At 43.0% G+C, this 16,654-nt stretch overlaps 1 protein-coding gene across 15 annotated transcripts in view; it reads left to right on the top strand.

Annotated features, from left to right (window-relative positions):
* The first annotated feature begins 4,220 nt into the window (after window positions 1–4,220).
* Window positions 4,221–16,654, top strand: part of ppfibp1 (PPFIA binding protein 1) — a 103,112-nt gene continuing 90,678 nt past the window's right edge. For 12 of the 15 annotated variants that reach the window (XM_033037876.1, XM_033037880.1, XM_033037875.1 and 9 more), the window contains exon 1: window positions 4,234–4,352. The gene's annotated coding sequence lies outside the window, so the exon portion shown is untranslated. Of the gene's footprint in view, window positions 4,353–4,381; window positions 4,401–16,654 lie in introns of those variants that run through there. The other 3 variants (XM_033037879.1, XM_033037878.1, XM_033037867.1) reach the window with 3 other exon arrangements.

Raw genomic sequence — 16,654 nt, 5'->3', positions numbered from 1 at the left:
ACGTCTGTATTTGTAGGTTAAATGGCTTCTGTAAATTATTTCTATTGCGTAGGATAGAACTAATGTTCGGGTGATAGCTGGTCTGCGCGAACTGAGTGGGCCGAAGAGCCTGTTTCCACTCTTGGCCAATTTGTATCTCGGAACAATGAAAATATTGCTTGCAGCAGCTTAAATGGCCCATAATTGTTATGCAGACAGACGAAAAAATATAATAATCATAAAGTTCTATAAATTAATAACCATGTAACACTAGATCACTAAGTAGTATCAAATGATGGGACAAATGATCAGTCAAGAAGATTTCAGGAGGCCTGGAAAGATACCTCCGGCAGGTCTGGGCCCAGAGGATTCCCCCCTCTGCAATATGCCTTTCATAATGGGTAACATTGTCGCCCCTAGTCTTTCCCCTAAGGTTAGTTGCTGCTGCCAATACCCCTTTCTCCTGCTGTGGGGAAAAAGGGTCAAAAGGGACGTTGCCTGTAGGAACTTCAGCCTGAAATGATCCACCCCCCCCATAGATGCTGCCTGGCCAGTTGAGGTTTTTTTCAATTACACTACAGAATTGGGCAACAAAACATTCACACACTCTAATTCCCCAACCTCTTTACAAGGTCTATCCCATGCCGCTGTTACGATACAATAGAACTTTATTTATCCCAGGAGGGAAATTGGTCTGCCAACTGTCATAAAACACAAGAGAGGAAAGAGAAACAGAATGAAATTGAAAGTGGCAAAAAAAGTAAGCAATGAAGACTAACCATAATAAAGACATCCCAGGGTCAAATAAAGTCATTTGAAACTCTGTGTGACTTTCTTCCCACACGCTAATTATTGCCAATTACAGTCTCCTGTGAATCAGAGACAATGTTATGGTGAAATGGTGACATCACCACAGTCACTCACAATCTCCAAAGCACTTTCATGAGTATTTTTATCTTTGATTTGAATTCATCCTGTTTAATTGAAACTGAACAAACTATCACCGAAGGTAAGGCTTCTTCTTCATGAAAATGAAACATAAACCAAAGGAATAGTTAGATCTCAAGCCGGGTGTTGAGCAGCCAGGTTGTTGTCTCTCCGTCAATGTCTGCCAGGCTCTGAGCTCCATTTGGTGGGTGGTAAAGCGGGCACCCAGAGATTACATGGTTGGCTGTCTGTTGTTCTGCTCCGCATTCACAGGCTGGGCTCTGGCGGAGTCCCCATCTCCACATGCTGGCATTGAAACGCTCAACTCCAGTACCAAGTCTGTTGAGCTTCACCCATGCTCCTCTGGGGAGGTCAGACCCTGGATAGCTTTTATCTGGTCTTCTTCTTCTTATCGAGTCCACACACAAGATTAGAAGTTGTTCAGCCAGAGCTGAACACACTTCTCGGCATCTGCACAATGGTGTCTGTCTTGCGCTTCTTGTGCGTCTTGTGCGTGGTGGTGGAAAGATTGGTTGAAACAGGGCCGCGACATGAACGCTCTTTCCTTGACCCCTTTTATCTGGTGAAGAGACGTAGCTGTGTAATGGAGATGAGGTTGCCTTCCACTCCTGTGACCACTTGGTGGCTATCCAGTGTGCTTTTGTCTCAGTTGGCTGGATGGATGCTAGGAGTTGTTTTCCATGCGGAGCAAAGGGGTGACGGGACTTCAGTCGGGGTGGCCTCTGCTCTCTGCTGATAGCCTGATGGAGGAGGTGATCTGGGTCCATGGCATGATGAGATAGTGCCAGAGTTGCTACTTGCCTTCGGATCCCTGTAGGCGGAATGCCTGCAACTATAGGGAGCTGCTCGACTGGAGTAGGTTGAAAGCACCCAGTGATGGTTCGCAAGATGCTGTTCAGGCTCATGTCTACCAGGCTAGTATGTCTACTTCTATTCCATATGGGTGCGCAGTACTCAGCTGGGGCATACACAAGAGCTAAGGCAGAGGTGCGAAGAGTTGATGAACTTGTTCCTGTCAGGCGTCGGATGAGGACGCTATGTGCCATGACCTTGTCGTGGAGACCAGCCAGGTGTTGACGAAATGCAAGCGACCTGTCCATCTTTACGCCGAGGTAAGTGGGTGTTTGTTGGAAGTCCAAGCGCCTGTTGTTAACGAAGACTACTAGCTCACGCTTAGCTTCCTAGATGGAATGCTGTTGACACTGTTTTGCTTTCGCTCAGCTTTAGACGCCACTGTCGTAGGTATACTGCCAAGGTCCCCATGTCTTGACTCAAGCGGCTTTCGATTGTCTTCCACTCTTTGTGTCTCATCAGGATGGCTAGATCATCAGCATACCCATAGTTTCCAGCGATGGTCTCTGGGAGGTCATGGATGTACACGTTGAAAAGCAGCGGAGCCAAGTCGGATCCCTGTGGGACGCCATTCTTCAGTCTGCGTAGCCTACTCTGCTATCCATCACTGGTCTTAAGCACAAAGCTGCGGTTTGATATCACTCTCTGTAGCTTTTGATATAAGGCTATGAATTAGTCAGGCATTGAATTACGCTGATAAACCATTCTGAGTATTAATATCACGCTCCTAAATTCACCAAAGCCTCATGGTTAATTCACGTCTGAAGACTCCAGAATTGTTTCCGCTATCATGCACAGTATTACCGATCAGTTTCTGTTCAGAGCAATCCAGGAACATAGTCGAGTCAAGTCAAGTGGAGATTATAGTCATATACACAAGCATGGTGAGGTACAGGCATAGGTTCGGGCAGTAGCACCACAGGCACATTGACTCAGACAACAAACAAAAATAAATTATTTGTAAACACTGCAGTGAAAAGAAAAAAACTGTGCAACACAAAAACAAAATATTGGAGTAAAAGTACACAATTAGATAACAATTAGAAACCCTCAAGAAGGGTTTTGGCCTGAAACGTTGCCTATTTTCTTCGCTCCATAGATGCTGCCTCACCCGCTGAGTTTCTCCAGCATTTTTGTCTACCTTCGATTTTCCAGCATCTGCAGCTCCTTCTTAAACAATTAGATAACATGTCCATGTTAGTGCAAGAGGTGGTGCATGGTGTTCCGTTGCCGAGGTAGGATTAGGGTTGTGTGTGTTGGTTCAAGAACCTGATGGTTGTAAGAAAGTATCTGTTCTTGAACCTGGTGGTGTGGGACATTAAGCTTCTGTCCCTCCTGCCCAATGGCAGCAGTGAGAAAAGGGCACAGTCCGGGTGGTGGCGATCCTTGATGATAGAAGCTGCCTTCTTGAGGCAGTGCCTGTGTCGATGCATTTGATGGAGGAGTGGACTGTGTCTGTGATGGACCAGCCTGGGAGCAACACTCTCTGTAGCCTCTTGTGTTCCTCCTGTACGTTGGAATTGCCGTACCATGTCATGATGCAACCAGTAGAGGCATACTTTCTTTGTGATTACATCACTGAGCGTCTGATATGTTAATGTCCAGGAATTTGAGGCTGCTACCTCTCTCCGTCACTGACTCACCAATAAAAACTGGCATGTGCTCTCCTGACTTCCCCTTTTTGAAGTCATTGATTAGTATTTGTCTATGACTTTAAAAGTGTTTGATGCCTTTAGACAGGTGCCCGAGTGTGCAGGGAATGAAGGAATATGGATCATATGCAGGCAAATGGGGCTAGTTTAATGTAGTATCACGGTCATCGTATCGTTGGCCGAAGGGTTTGTTACATAGGCGTACCGTGAGGGGGGGGGAGACTCAATAGGAACCTGAGGGGCAACTTTTTCACACAGAGTGATGGGTATATGTAAGGAGCTGCCAGAGGAGGTAGTTGAGGAAGGTATAATAACAACATTTAAAAGACATTTGGACATTGGACATTTGGGTATATGGATAGGAAAGGCATATGGGTCAAAACGTGGAGCTCAGGTCAATAGAGACATGTTGGGCCAAAAGGTCTCTGTACGAATTCTAAGAGAGATTAATTGAGTTTAGTGTATTGTCACGTGTACAGTGAAAAAGCTTTTGTTGCGTTGGTGATGGTACATATAAAGGCCAGCACCGAAGTGCAGGGCCGAGGGGCCTGTTTCTGCGCTGCATGAGTCCACCGTACCGGCATTTCCCAGCGGTCGACATGGGGCTCCTTGTCCTCCCTCCCTCCCTCCCGACACAGCGCTACTCCGCCCCCACGTCCCGCCTCCTCGCCAGACTGACAGGCGGCTCGACCAATCCCGCAGCCGGGTGTCCACCTCCAGTGGATCCGCCCCTTCCGCGCTAGACGGACAGTTGCGCGGTCCAATCAGAGCTGCTGGGCGGCGCGAGAGGGCGGGAGTCACGTGACGCGAGTGGGCGGTGCTTGCCGAGGCGCCAAGTGAGTGGCGGCCGCCGCCTCCTTCTCCCTGCCCCCTCCCCCCCCCCTCCCCCCGAGAGCGGGCGCTGCCGGTGGCCGGGAGCAGGTATGTGCCGATACACGCAGTGGCGGCGTCCGCGCGTTCTCGGGACAAGTAGGTGGGGAGGTGAGGGGGCACTCACGGAATGCGCGCCCCCGCGAGAGGGCCGTGGTGACCTAACGGCCGCACGCTCCGAGAGTTGGGAGGTGGTGCGCGCACCCGCTCGGCCCCTCAGCCGACGGGGTAGGAGGGGGGACTGGGGAAGCGCGTCTCCCCGGGTCACGGTGAGGGGATGTCACAACTTGTCACTTCGCGCCGGTTCCTCCGCGGCCCCGGGGTCCTCGAGGAAGAATGCGAGCTCCCGATCACTGAGCAATTGCACGCTCCCTCACCAGGGGTGAAGTGGAATGTGTGCTCGTGACCGTGGGGTGGGGGGAGGAGGAGGGATATCTCTAATACCTTTGGTAGACACAATATGCTTGAGTAACTCAGCGGGACAGGCAGCAACTCTGGAGAGAAGGAATGGGTGACGTTTCGGGTCGAGACCCTTCTTCAGATATTGGGTTTGGGGTCACTGCGGTTTGTTAACATAATCATGGGGTCTCCACCCTCCCCGAGTGGTTTGATTTGGGGGGGGGGGGGGTTAGTGCCAGAGAGTGATGTGGACCCTGTACCCTCCTTATACAGTTCTTCTGGTCTCTCCCCCTCCTCACTGTATTCCTCTGCCAGACTTTGTTTGCCAGTTCGCTGCCTGGGCTTGGGTTAACTTGTAACATAAGAGAGTCTGTTCTCTGCACACATGCCAATTGCTGTGGGTTTCCTGAAATTTGTTTGAAATTACAACTGTGGACAGGAGTACCTTTAAAATGGCTCGGACCAACTGTACTTTTCAATTTTGGAAATGATGAATTGTTGGATATGTACTGTCGGTCAGTCAGCATCTGTAAATAACTTAATGAATCCAGTGTGTAAGGACGAACTGCAGATGCTGGTTTAAACCGAAGATAGACACAAAAAGCTGGAGTAACTCAGTGGGGCAGGCAGCATCTCTGGAGAGAAGGAATGGGTGGCATTTTTCAGATGGTCTCGACCTGAAACATCACCCATTCCTTCTTTCTTAATAAATCCAGTGTTTGGCTTTTTGATTTACTGTTCTGTTGTGCCATCATTTCAGATCTGAGTGAAGCTTTAAACTGATGTAATTCACATGAATAGGGTCAGTGTTAAGTAATGGAATAAATGCTGCAAGTACACAGGTTTTCTGTAAATAGAAATCTCGTCATCCCACAAGTGTCAAATGCTTTCTGTTGTTATTTCACTTGCAGTTATAACATTTTCACAGTTATCTTTTGCAGATGTAGCAACTGAGACCATTCAAAGGGTTGTTGGCTTTGTTGATATTTAATCTATTGGAATACAAAATTATAATCTGAGTATCATGTGGACAAATATATTGAAATATACTTTGGCAGCATAATCCTACAATTGCGAGTCATATTTTGAATAGAAACCACAGTTAAGTGAAATCCTGTACTTCAAAGTGCATTGGATCAACATTTTCATAGGATAGAAATAGACTGGAATGAGTTCCATCTCACCATTTGTGGCCAGTAAGAAATGCAGGCTAGGTATAGGAGCTGTTACCAAATTGGAAGTTGGTGGGGACAAGTATTTTTGGATATGTATTTTTATGGAGCCAGTTGCTGCAAACAAAAATGGACTGAGTTGCTTCTGTTTATACGTCTAGCTGTAATGGACAGTTGGCACTGAGGTGCTTCAATTGACTTTATACCTCATGTTTACTGTGCTGTCCTCTCCTTTTGTTAATCAGGATGCACACTACGGGAATGGCAGACTTTGTTGTATTGATTATTTCTCCCCCTTGGTATAATTACCCATGTACTTGGAAAAACTAAGGACCTATTGCTATTTAAATCGTTCACCATGTTATTTTTGGTGTGGTTGAATGCTGGTTTGACAGTTAACCCAAAGTGTGTGTAGCCAGGACACTGATGTGAAGTTGCACTGGAAAAGCCTTGGGCTGACATTGGAAACCTGTCTTGTTTACTACTTTATCATCCCTATCCAGACGGTCTATATATTTCATCCTTCATGGTTGGCTGATAATACCCACAGAACGGACCAAGCAGGCTACCATCTCGGCAGAGGGGAATAAACTTGACCTTGCAGAGACTGCTCATTCAGTAGAATATTTGAAAAATGTATAAGATGAAGTGGCACTCTGTGTGGCACTGCGGCCTTTCTGTGGGAGAAAGGCAAAGCAATGTACCATCGTACTGGAAGTCTGGGGGGGGCGGGGAAGAAAATAATGATAACTTGTATATGGTCGGGCAGCATTTGTGAAAATGAAAAAGGTTATTCAAGCTTCTATTTTATGTACAGGTTGGACTGGGAAGTAGGAAAGATTTGTAATTCAAGCACAAGTGAATCTTCGGTATATTTTGTCAAACTGACCTGCTTCTCAAGTAGAAATACGTTATTGATTTATATTGTTGCATGAATTTGGCTGGTTAAATATGCTTTCTTTACCTATCTGGCCTCAGACTCCACATTCACTAATATGGATTAACTGCCTTTTGCAATGGCCAAAAATGCCACTGGGGAGTTGTCCAATACTGCTGCATTAAAACAGAATGAATCCAGACTGAATACCCAGCAGGATCACTGAATTTGGATGTGTCAAAGTTGTTTTCAACCATCTTAAACGTGCAAAGCCTTCCTAGCAAACACCTTGGGACACAAGTCCAAATTGAGAGAACTATACCACGGATTAACCCTGCAACAGCTTCGCATAGAGTCTCATCGCATCAGGTCAACCACCATAATCTCATGCTTTCCATTTACCATCCTCCCTCGGCTGAACAAGTAGTCATCCTTCAAGTTGAACAACATTTCGGAGAAGTGCTGAAAGAAACAAGAATGTACACTGGGTGATGAACTTCAGTTTCCATCACGAAGGGTGGTACCACCACTGACCAAGTTGGCTGACTCATCAAGAACATTGTTACTAGACTGAGACTGCAGCATGTGGTGTGTGAATCAACACAAGAGAATCATTCTTGACATTAACAATCTACTTGTAGCAAATGCGTCCATTCATTCTTTGCAGTCAGTGTTGGTATAACTGACCACCGATTCGGTATATATATACTCCATATAGTAACAAAAAACAACTGACAACTGTTTGCCGCAATGTCTATAGGACCTGGCAATATTCTGGCTGTCATTACTGAAGACCTGTCTCCAGAACGAGCCTGGCTTGTAGTCAACTCCTTACAGTTACAACAGAGTGGAAAATTGCTTGGATATATCCAGTTCACAACAAGCATGACAAATGGAATCCAGCTAATTATACACTTGTTAATCAGTGGCACTTGCTCACCAATATTTACTGGTTTTGGTTTTGCCAGGACCACTGGATCAAAACTCAGCAAATCCTTGGTTCAAACAGCAACCAGAGAGTGGGGTGGGAGCTACTGTCCTTCACATCAATGCATAATTTTCATTGAGTCATTAAAAAACCATGGTTAAAATCAACTTTGCTGAAAATACTCCCAATAAGTTAGTCCTGTAACACAATGGAACTGGTTGTGGTTCTTACAGGTAAAGTATACCAGCCCTGCAGGCATTTCTCAGGGCGAGGTCATGGCCCAGCTACCTGAAGCAAATTCATCAATGACCTTCCATAAATTCACTTGGCAGCCTGCTGGGTTAAAATGACAGGTGTTGGATGAACTCAAAGTGGGTCAGGCAGCATCTGTGGAGGGAAAGGACTGATGACATATCGAGTCAGAGCCTTTTGTCAGACCGAAGAAAGATCTAGCCTACCTCATTGCACCTCAATGTGGAGCAGCCATGCTGAGCCCCATATCTCAGCACTGAGTAGAAGAATCCCACTCAGTATAAATATTCTTGGCAACTCTACATTCCAGCCCCTTCAACCTGCAGATGCTGTTAAGTGTTCCCTGCACTTTTGTTTTTATTTTTAAACTTTATATTTTCTTTCAAACAATTTCAGAGTGATGCAGTTAAGAGGTGCGTCTGCAAGGTCATGATCATAGCGATGCTCTGTAGCAGGTTGATATCTCTGGAGTGGTACCTCTAAAATGGTAACTGTTAGTCTGCTATAAGCGTATCTAACTTTAAATTTGAGCTCTTGTTCTGAGTTATTTAAAGATTGCCATCACTTGTAAATATTGCAGGCATTTCAAATTTTAATTGCACAACATATGTGTACTTTCATGCAACATTGAGTGCAATGTTGATGCTTTTTCACACATTTTGCTTCAGTGAAAACATCAGATGGAACAAATTTCAACTTTATCAATGAATAATTGCTGAAATATTTAAAATTTCATCTGATATCTAGTTTTTTGAAAATTGTAAATATTTTAGAAGCACGTAGCATGTGCACATTGTTGGATTTTGCATTCATATTTGATTTCTTTATTGAATGTATTAAATATTTAATTATTTAATTCATTTTCCCTCAAAGCCACTCTACCAGCATCAAATAGCACATTATTCAATGTACAAACACGTCATTCAGCAAACTGTAGGAGGCATAAAAATCAAACTTGCGTTCATCAGTCATCTCAAGATAACAATAACATTTTTCACATTTCTGACAGAAAATAACTTCACTTTGAGAATAAATGATCATGGATTAAATTGACCCGTCCTAATGTAAAGCTCAGCAGAACATTGGCCCAATTTATTGTGATAATTCTTAGCGATTCAGTTCAAGCACTTCACACTGCAAGAACCCTAATGCTTAGATAAAAATGTATATAAAACTAGGTTTGCTTTTGAAATGGTTCCAGCTTGCTATAATTTTCCAATTCTCCAGAGATGCAGCAAAGGTACCAGAGCACGAGAAGGAACCAAAGAATTATGCCCTTCTTCAAAAAGGTGTTAGGACTTGCCAGGCAATGACAGGCCAATTGGTTTTAGCTTGGTTATGTGGAACGTCTTAGAAACAATGGGGTGATTGTGCGGCTAGTTGGACGGCAGTTCTGTGCAAAGCAGCTGACTAACTGTAGCATGCAGGTTAGCACATTTCTGTCTTCCCACAGCTTTGCATTCCAATGGGGAAGCTAGGAACATGCTAACGATCTGATACCAACATACCCGACCTCCTACTCTGTCACTGAGCGCAGCATCAAATCTGAGACGGGGTGTAGTCACGTTGAGTGAGGGCCACGATACAATTTGCATGTAAAGACAGTGCTGGAGTAACTCGGTGGGTATGTCCTTTTATTTTTGTAGCCGCTGAGTTACTCCTGCACTTTGTCTTTTTTTTTGTAAACCAGCATAGTTCCTTGTTTCTACGGTTCATATGTGGTTTCTTAGCCCATGGGTGTAATGCAATGCCCTAGGATCGCCAACCTAGATTTACCATGCAATTGCAGGCAAGTAGTTTTTTTCCTTTATAAAGCAGCATTAAAGCTATGTTTTTATACCACCGAATTTATTTGATCTGTTTTTAAATGTCTGATAAGCAATAAAAACAGTTCAAAGGGCCTTTTAATGCACAAGCTGTTTCAATAAATGGGTTTGAGGTGGTCTGGGACGGAGCCCGAGGCTGAGTCACTAAAGGTGTAGTTGCCACTTGGGAACTACTCTGCTTTGTGAGGTCATGAGTTTGTTTTTTAAAAGGTTATTGCGGTCATAACTAACCAATTGCTGTGGTTTAACAAGAATGGGCCAAAGCAAGCACGCTCAACCAGATCAATAATCAGTAAACATGGCCTGTCTCGACCTAAAACGTCATCCATTCCTTCTATCCAGAGATGCTGCCTGTCCGGCTGAGTTACCCCAGCGTTTTGTGTCTATCTTCAATGTACATCAGCATCTGCAGTTCCTTCCTACACAGTCCCAATAACATCCTTGTGAATCTTTCCTTCATCCTTTCCAGCTTAATGACATCCTTCCTAAAGCTTGGTGACCAGAATTGCACATAATGCTCCAAGCGTGGGCTCACCTACAACTTGTACAACTGCTATATGATGTCCCAGCTCCTGTACTTGATGCCCTGACCGATGAAGACAAGCGTACTAGACTCCTTCATCCCCCCCCACCTACCCATGTTGTTGTCCTAAAATGGTGGTACATGCTTTCAAGCTTTGTATTTTCTGCTCAACGGAATATCATAGCTGCTCTGATTGTAATCTTGCATTCCTGCCTACCCACTGTACTGTAACGTATCTTCCTCGAGTTAATCGCATCTCTTGGATGAGACTGGTTTTAAATTGCACAAGAACCCAAGAAAGAGGCAAAGGTAGACCACTGAAGTCTTCGAGACAACCCAATCCCTACCTCTCATGTCTGATCAAAATTGTGCCCCCTTATTTTTGCATTGTGATCATGGCTTCTAGATTCTCCCACAAGATGAACCATCTCCACCTCCAAGGCCCCTTAGGAGCTTGTGTTTCAATCTAACTCCCTCTCCCTCTTCTGAACTCCAGGCCTATCCTGCTCAACCTTTCCATGTTAGACAACCCATTTCAGATATTGGTCTTGTAAATCTTTGAAATGCTGCAAATGCGTTAATTTTTTTTTCAAATACTAGACTAGTAACATACACAGCCCCCCTAGATATGGTCTCATCAGTGCCCAATATTCTTCAAAATTTAAGGATGATAAGTGTAATATTAGTTGTCTGATAGCGAATTAAATTTGCATTACTATTTTAATGCATTGCGATACTAAGCTTTATGAAATTTCAATACCTCGTGAAGCCATGTCGAATAGAGATGCATTGCTTCGAAATGCTTCAGGCCAATCTGTGATTTTATTTAGCCCTTGCCTGATCCTCCTCAAGGGTCTCTTTCTGTCATGAGTTATCAACATTTCTCTTTGGAAACATTGAAGTGTATTGTATGGTCTTGAAAACAACGTTTTTCTCCTGAATTAGTGGCCTACTTGAGGTCAGTTGATCATATTTCCCACTATATCTCAGCTCTGTTCTCCAATGTATTAAGTTACTGTTTTCAATTAGACTATGATTTGTAAAATTCATGTGATGAATTATGAAACGTCATTCACATAGTTTGTAGTCCCACTTGTGTATACTTCTTTGTAGTATAGGGTTGTTAAGTGTACACTTTTAAATCTAAAAAAATTTGACCTGAAATGCATTGAAATATTCTGTGAAAAAAATGAGAAGCTGGTTTGGGGTTGCTTCAAATGCTGCTCTGGACTGACCACCAGCAGTCCCAGATCGATGGGATCATAACTAAGTTTTGTTCTTTGTTGCTTTCACCTGGTAATATTAGTTTCCTCTGCTCTGATATATATCCCTCCCATCATCAATCAACCGCTTGTTGACAGTGAGAACTTGGGCTGGGCTGGCGGTGGTTGGAGTGGTGATTCGAACCTGTATACTGCTGTAAATAAATTATCTTTATACGGTTTTAATTGTTTGTAAGGAAATATCTTAGTAATGCATGAATTTGTCTGAGCTTACTCTGCCAGATTACTGCTTTACTGCGAAAGTGGCTCTGTTGGATTAGCTATTGCAAAGGCTTTGGGTTTTCACAAAGTTTGAAAATGGGAAATTGCCAAAATACTATGGAATATATGTAAGAGTTCTAATGGAAGCCAAAGCAGCTGACATCTGCTGAAAGCAACTGCAGTCCAAATTGCCAGATATTTTCCCTCTTGACAATTTATTTTCTATGTAAAAATAAATTCCAAGGTAGTTATTCATGATAAAACTCACTTACTATCTTAGTTTTGTGGTCTGTTTAAATTGAGCTCTGTCAGTGTTTGCCATTGTCATAAGTTGAACCTATTGATTTGAGTTGTTATAAATTGTATGGTGAGTTTACATTTTCTATTGCAATTAAATATATTAAAGATGCATTTTTGAAAGTTTTTTTAGGAAATCTAAAGGGATAAGTTGGATATCCCATCTGAAAAGGCCATTGAATATCATTGACGTTGATCTGTTTGCTTGGTATAAGTGTTAATGAGGACGCTGCAGCGATGCTTTTAAGTATGTAACTTTGTATGGGAAGTTTTGGCAGTGTGATTGGTCAAAAAAATTGTAGTCACGAATTATTCAATAAAATGTGAACTTTTATAAGGAGTCTTTATTGTTTCTAAGGTGATTGTTCACCTGTGCTTCCATGAGATGGTAACTATTTCTACACATGTCACTATTAATATGAAACAGGTTCCCAGTATCATTGTTGGGATTATTGGCTGAGTTTGACTATAAATGTCTGGGAATATTATTGTATATTGAGGGAAAATTCTGTATTAATTTGTATGTTGAAATAATTTGAGCAGCCTAGTGCCTCACGGCTCCAGTGACCCTGGTTTAATCTTGTGCTGTTCATGTTCTGAGTGATGGAATCATAGAATTGTACAGCATGAATATGGGCTAATCGGCCCAACTGATGGGCATCGTTTTGCACAAACTGCATTGCCCGTCATGGAGTAATACAGTGTATAAACAGGCCCTCGGCCCAACTTGCCCACACTGGCAAACATGTCCCAACTGTACGAGTCCCACCTGCCTGTGCTTGGTCCATATCCTTCCAAACCTCTCTTATCCATGTACAGAACTGCCAAGTAGTAAGGATTTTCCGTATTTTGTAGGGAAATGCGATCAGAATACGGATGTACGAATTTGCTTTGTAAAATACGGATAAAATCAGCCCGACCCTGTTTCATCTTGCTGCTTAAAAAATGCAAGGATATAAAAAGTCATACTGTACCTCTAAAAATTATAGCAGATTAAATCTATTAGTATTTTAAATTTCATAATCTGGATGATTTTTGTAAGCTTTGATCTGCCTGTCCCGCTCCAGGTTTAAACAGCGTTGTCAGGTTAACGTGTAGGAATTTAAACGAACAGCGCTGTGGGTTCTAAAAGTAGCGCTCCCAGCTGGAGCACTATTGCCTTTACACATAGCACTATGGGCTTTACACATAGCGTTATGGGTCACAGACTGTTAGGGGAGGGAGAAGGAGAGAGGGAGTGGGAAGGAATAAGCGAGGGAGGGAGAAAAAAAAGGGAGGAGGAAGAGAGAGGGTGGGGAAGGGGGAGGGGGGGGGGGAGAGGGAGGGAAAGAGGGAGAGAGAGAGCAAGGGAGGCTTCCAAGATGGCTTCGACATCATCATCTGGTGCTAAAAGCAAGAAGCAGCCATTCAAATAGCAGTATACAAAGAGATGGCAATGAATGCACTGTCAAGTAAGATGCGTAGAAGACATGTCAATTGGTAGCAAAGTTATGCATTCTTGTACTCATACATGGGTATGACCGCATATTTTTTAAAACGCACTTTTTTTTAGCAAAATGGCACCGCGTAAAAATACTGATTTCCTCAGCAAAATACTGATTTTCCAGTACTAAAATACTGAAATCCTCTGACAAAACTTTGCAGCTCTGCATGTACCTATCTAACTGTGTCTTAAACGTTAGGATAATCCCAGCCTCAACTACCTCCTGCGGCAGCTTGTTCCATACACCCACCACCCTTTGCGTGAAACTAGCCCTCTATTTCTGAGATTCAAATATTCATCAATACACTTAAATGCTGTCCGTTATCTATTATTACTTCAACCTCTTTCAGGTAGTGAATTCTAGGAACCCGCCACTCTTTGAGTGAAGATGGCCCACCTCATCTCCCGTGAATCTTTTTCCCCTTGCTTAAACCTTTGCCCTCTAGTTTTATGTACCTCTATTGCGAAAGGTTGCTGCAGTCTACCCTATTTATACTCTTCATCATTTGATATACCTCAAACATGTCCCTCTGACCCAGGAGAAAACAGACCCAGCTTGTCCGGTCCCTCCTCCCAATTCGACAACATCCTGGTGAATCTGGTCTGCATTCTGTCCAGCACTAGTATTCTTTCTTTTGTATGACCAGGACTGCACGCAGTAAATTTCGGACCATGGTTATAATGACAGAACCCTCCCAAATTTCTATAGTTAACCCTAACAATTTCTATAGTTCATTATTTTCTCCATGAACTTAAAGCCGTAGCAACTTTGTGTAAAGGTTTCACATTGCGCTGTGCAATGAAAGGATATTGTTTAACCACATTGTGCAGGAGAACTCCTGGGTACTCCATCACAACCTGCTTACCCTGAGGTATGGAAGTGTCATTGTCGGGTTGAAGCTTACAAAATTATTTGGGCACAAGGCAGCAGGGCACAGTAGATCCTTGTAACTCTGTAGTCCAAGATGAAATCGGTTGACAGGTGCTTCTAAAGCATGCACAAGTCTTTTTTTGAAATGTGGATGACATTAAGGTCACTTTTTATTGCTCATTCTGGACCTTGAGAGGTTGGCAGTGACCTGTTGTGAATCACTGCAGTCTTTCTAGTATTTCATTGCAGAAAGTGGCAGTGTATTTATAGTTTATCAATTTGAGGATATTCTGAAAGTTAGCCATGGGTTCATCAGAGCAAAGTCACTGCGTGGAATTAATGTGTTGACAAGGGACTGTCAAGGGTTATGGTAAGGAAACTCAAATCTGATGGAATTCCAGTTACCCATTTGAGGGATACTGATTATTTGTGTCTTGCATCTGTTTTTGTACAGTGGTGAAACAAAATAGGTTGATTCTGGAGGACTTTGGGTAGGGAGGGAATGGGAGTCGGATTATTTTATCTTCAGGACAAGCATGACTGAATTTATTCATCTTCTGCATCACAGAAAAATCTTAGAACCAGTGGATTGTCAGCTAATAGCTATGTATATTTCTGTAGTTTTACTTTGCTCGTGTAATTGATAGTTGTGTAAATATAGGTAACCACAATGAAAGTATGTATGGTTCCGTGAGTGCCATTTACCACGGAGTCCAGAGGCCGAGTTCAAGTTTCATTACAGAAACTCGAATGCAAACATCTTAGAGGTTTGCAGAGCTGCACCACTTTCAGATAGACAATACACTTTGATCCCATGTGCACATAAAATAAAGAAAATGTGAAGTTGTTTCTAGTGTTGTGCTGATATTTATCTTTCAATCAACATAATTTGAACAATGACCAGGTTGGTGTCGTGTGTGTTTGTGGCAATTTGCTGTGTGCAAATTAACTGCTGCATCTCCTACACTGGCAGTGATGTACTTCAAAAGTTGTCGTTAGTTGGAAAAGTATCTGAAGATGTGAAAGATGAAAACATAAGACTCAAGAGCAGGAATACACCTTTTTTTTAATTGTCCCTTTGAGCTGCATCACTATTAAGATCAAAGCCTTCCTGTACTATCTCCGTGGCCCTTAACTTCCAAAGGTACTATATAAATTCAGAATCTGGACATTCCAGAGAGTAAGGTAGAGCTAGTTGACCAATTCATTCCTAACCCGAGTGGAGGAGAAAAAAATAGCACAGAAATTAATGAGGAATCAAGTACACAGGACAAGATGTTAAGAAGTCCCTTGTGCCAATAGGTGGGGAGCATTTCACGACATTCGTTGATTGTTGAGAGTGGTAGACGCTCAACATCGGTGGGGGGCGGGGGGGAATATGTATATCTTGGCCTGGGTAACCTTCAGGACAGTTGGGCACAGGACACATCATCAGTAGTGTTAGGTGTTAGACTATTAGGTTTTAATTTCTCTTTAGCTGTAACACTACATTCTGCACTGTTTTCTTTCTCTTTTTACACTGTGGTGCTCTTGGTGTGATCTGCCTGGATAGTATGCAAAACAGTGTTCACCAAATCTCTTGTCACCTGACAGTAATAAATCAATATATCAAAGTAGGAGCTGGAAAATAGAGATTTAATTTACTCCATGGTAACTCTTCCGCCATGATTAATTCATGGACAAACTGAAAATATTTTCACATTTTGTCCCTGCCTTCCTTGATGCCTGTGGCAAAGAATCGCAGATTCAATGAAAACTAGAAAAAAAAAATGCAGATCTCTTGAAATCTGCAACAAAGCAGAAAATACTGGAAAAACTCGGCAGTTCATGCAGCATGAAGGGTCTTTGTCGCAGATATAACACTCTTTCTCTTTCCATCTACCCTACCTGACAGTTTCTATTGTCTGTTTTTCATCTCGGATGTAATGTATTACCTAGCATCGAAGGTATTTTGTAAAATAGTTTTAAATTTCTGTTACATTGTTTAGTTTTTTTAGTTTAGAGGCCCACCAAGTCCGCACTGATCAGCGTTCTCTGAACATTAGCACTATTCTATACACACTAGGGACGGTTTGCATTTATACCAAGCCAATTAACTTACAAATCTGTACATCTTTGGAGTGTGGAGGAAACCGAAGATCTCTGAGAAAACCCATGCGGTCACGGGGAGAATGTACAAACTCCGTACAGACAGCACCCGTGGTCTGGATCAAACCCAGGTCTCTGGCGCTGTAAGGTAGC

This window comes from Amblyraja radiata, chromosome 19 (assembly GCF_010909765.2).
Source record: "Amblyraja radiata isolate CabotCenter1 chromosome 19, sAmbRad1.1.pri, whole genome shotgun sequence".
Taxonomy (NCBI): Eukaryota; Metazoa; Chordata; class Chondrichthyes; order Rajiformes; family Rajidae; genus Amblyraja; species Amblyraja radiata.
The sequence above is the reverse complement of the archived record's forward strand: the minus strand, read 5'-3'. Positions and strand labels throughout refer to the sequence as shown.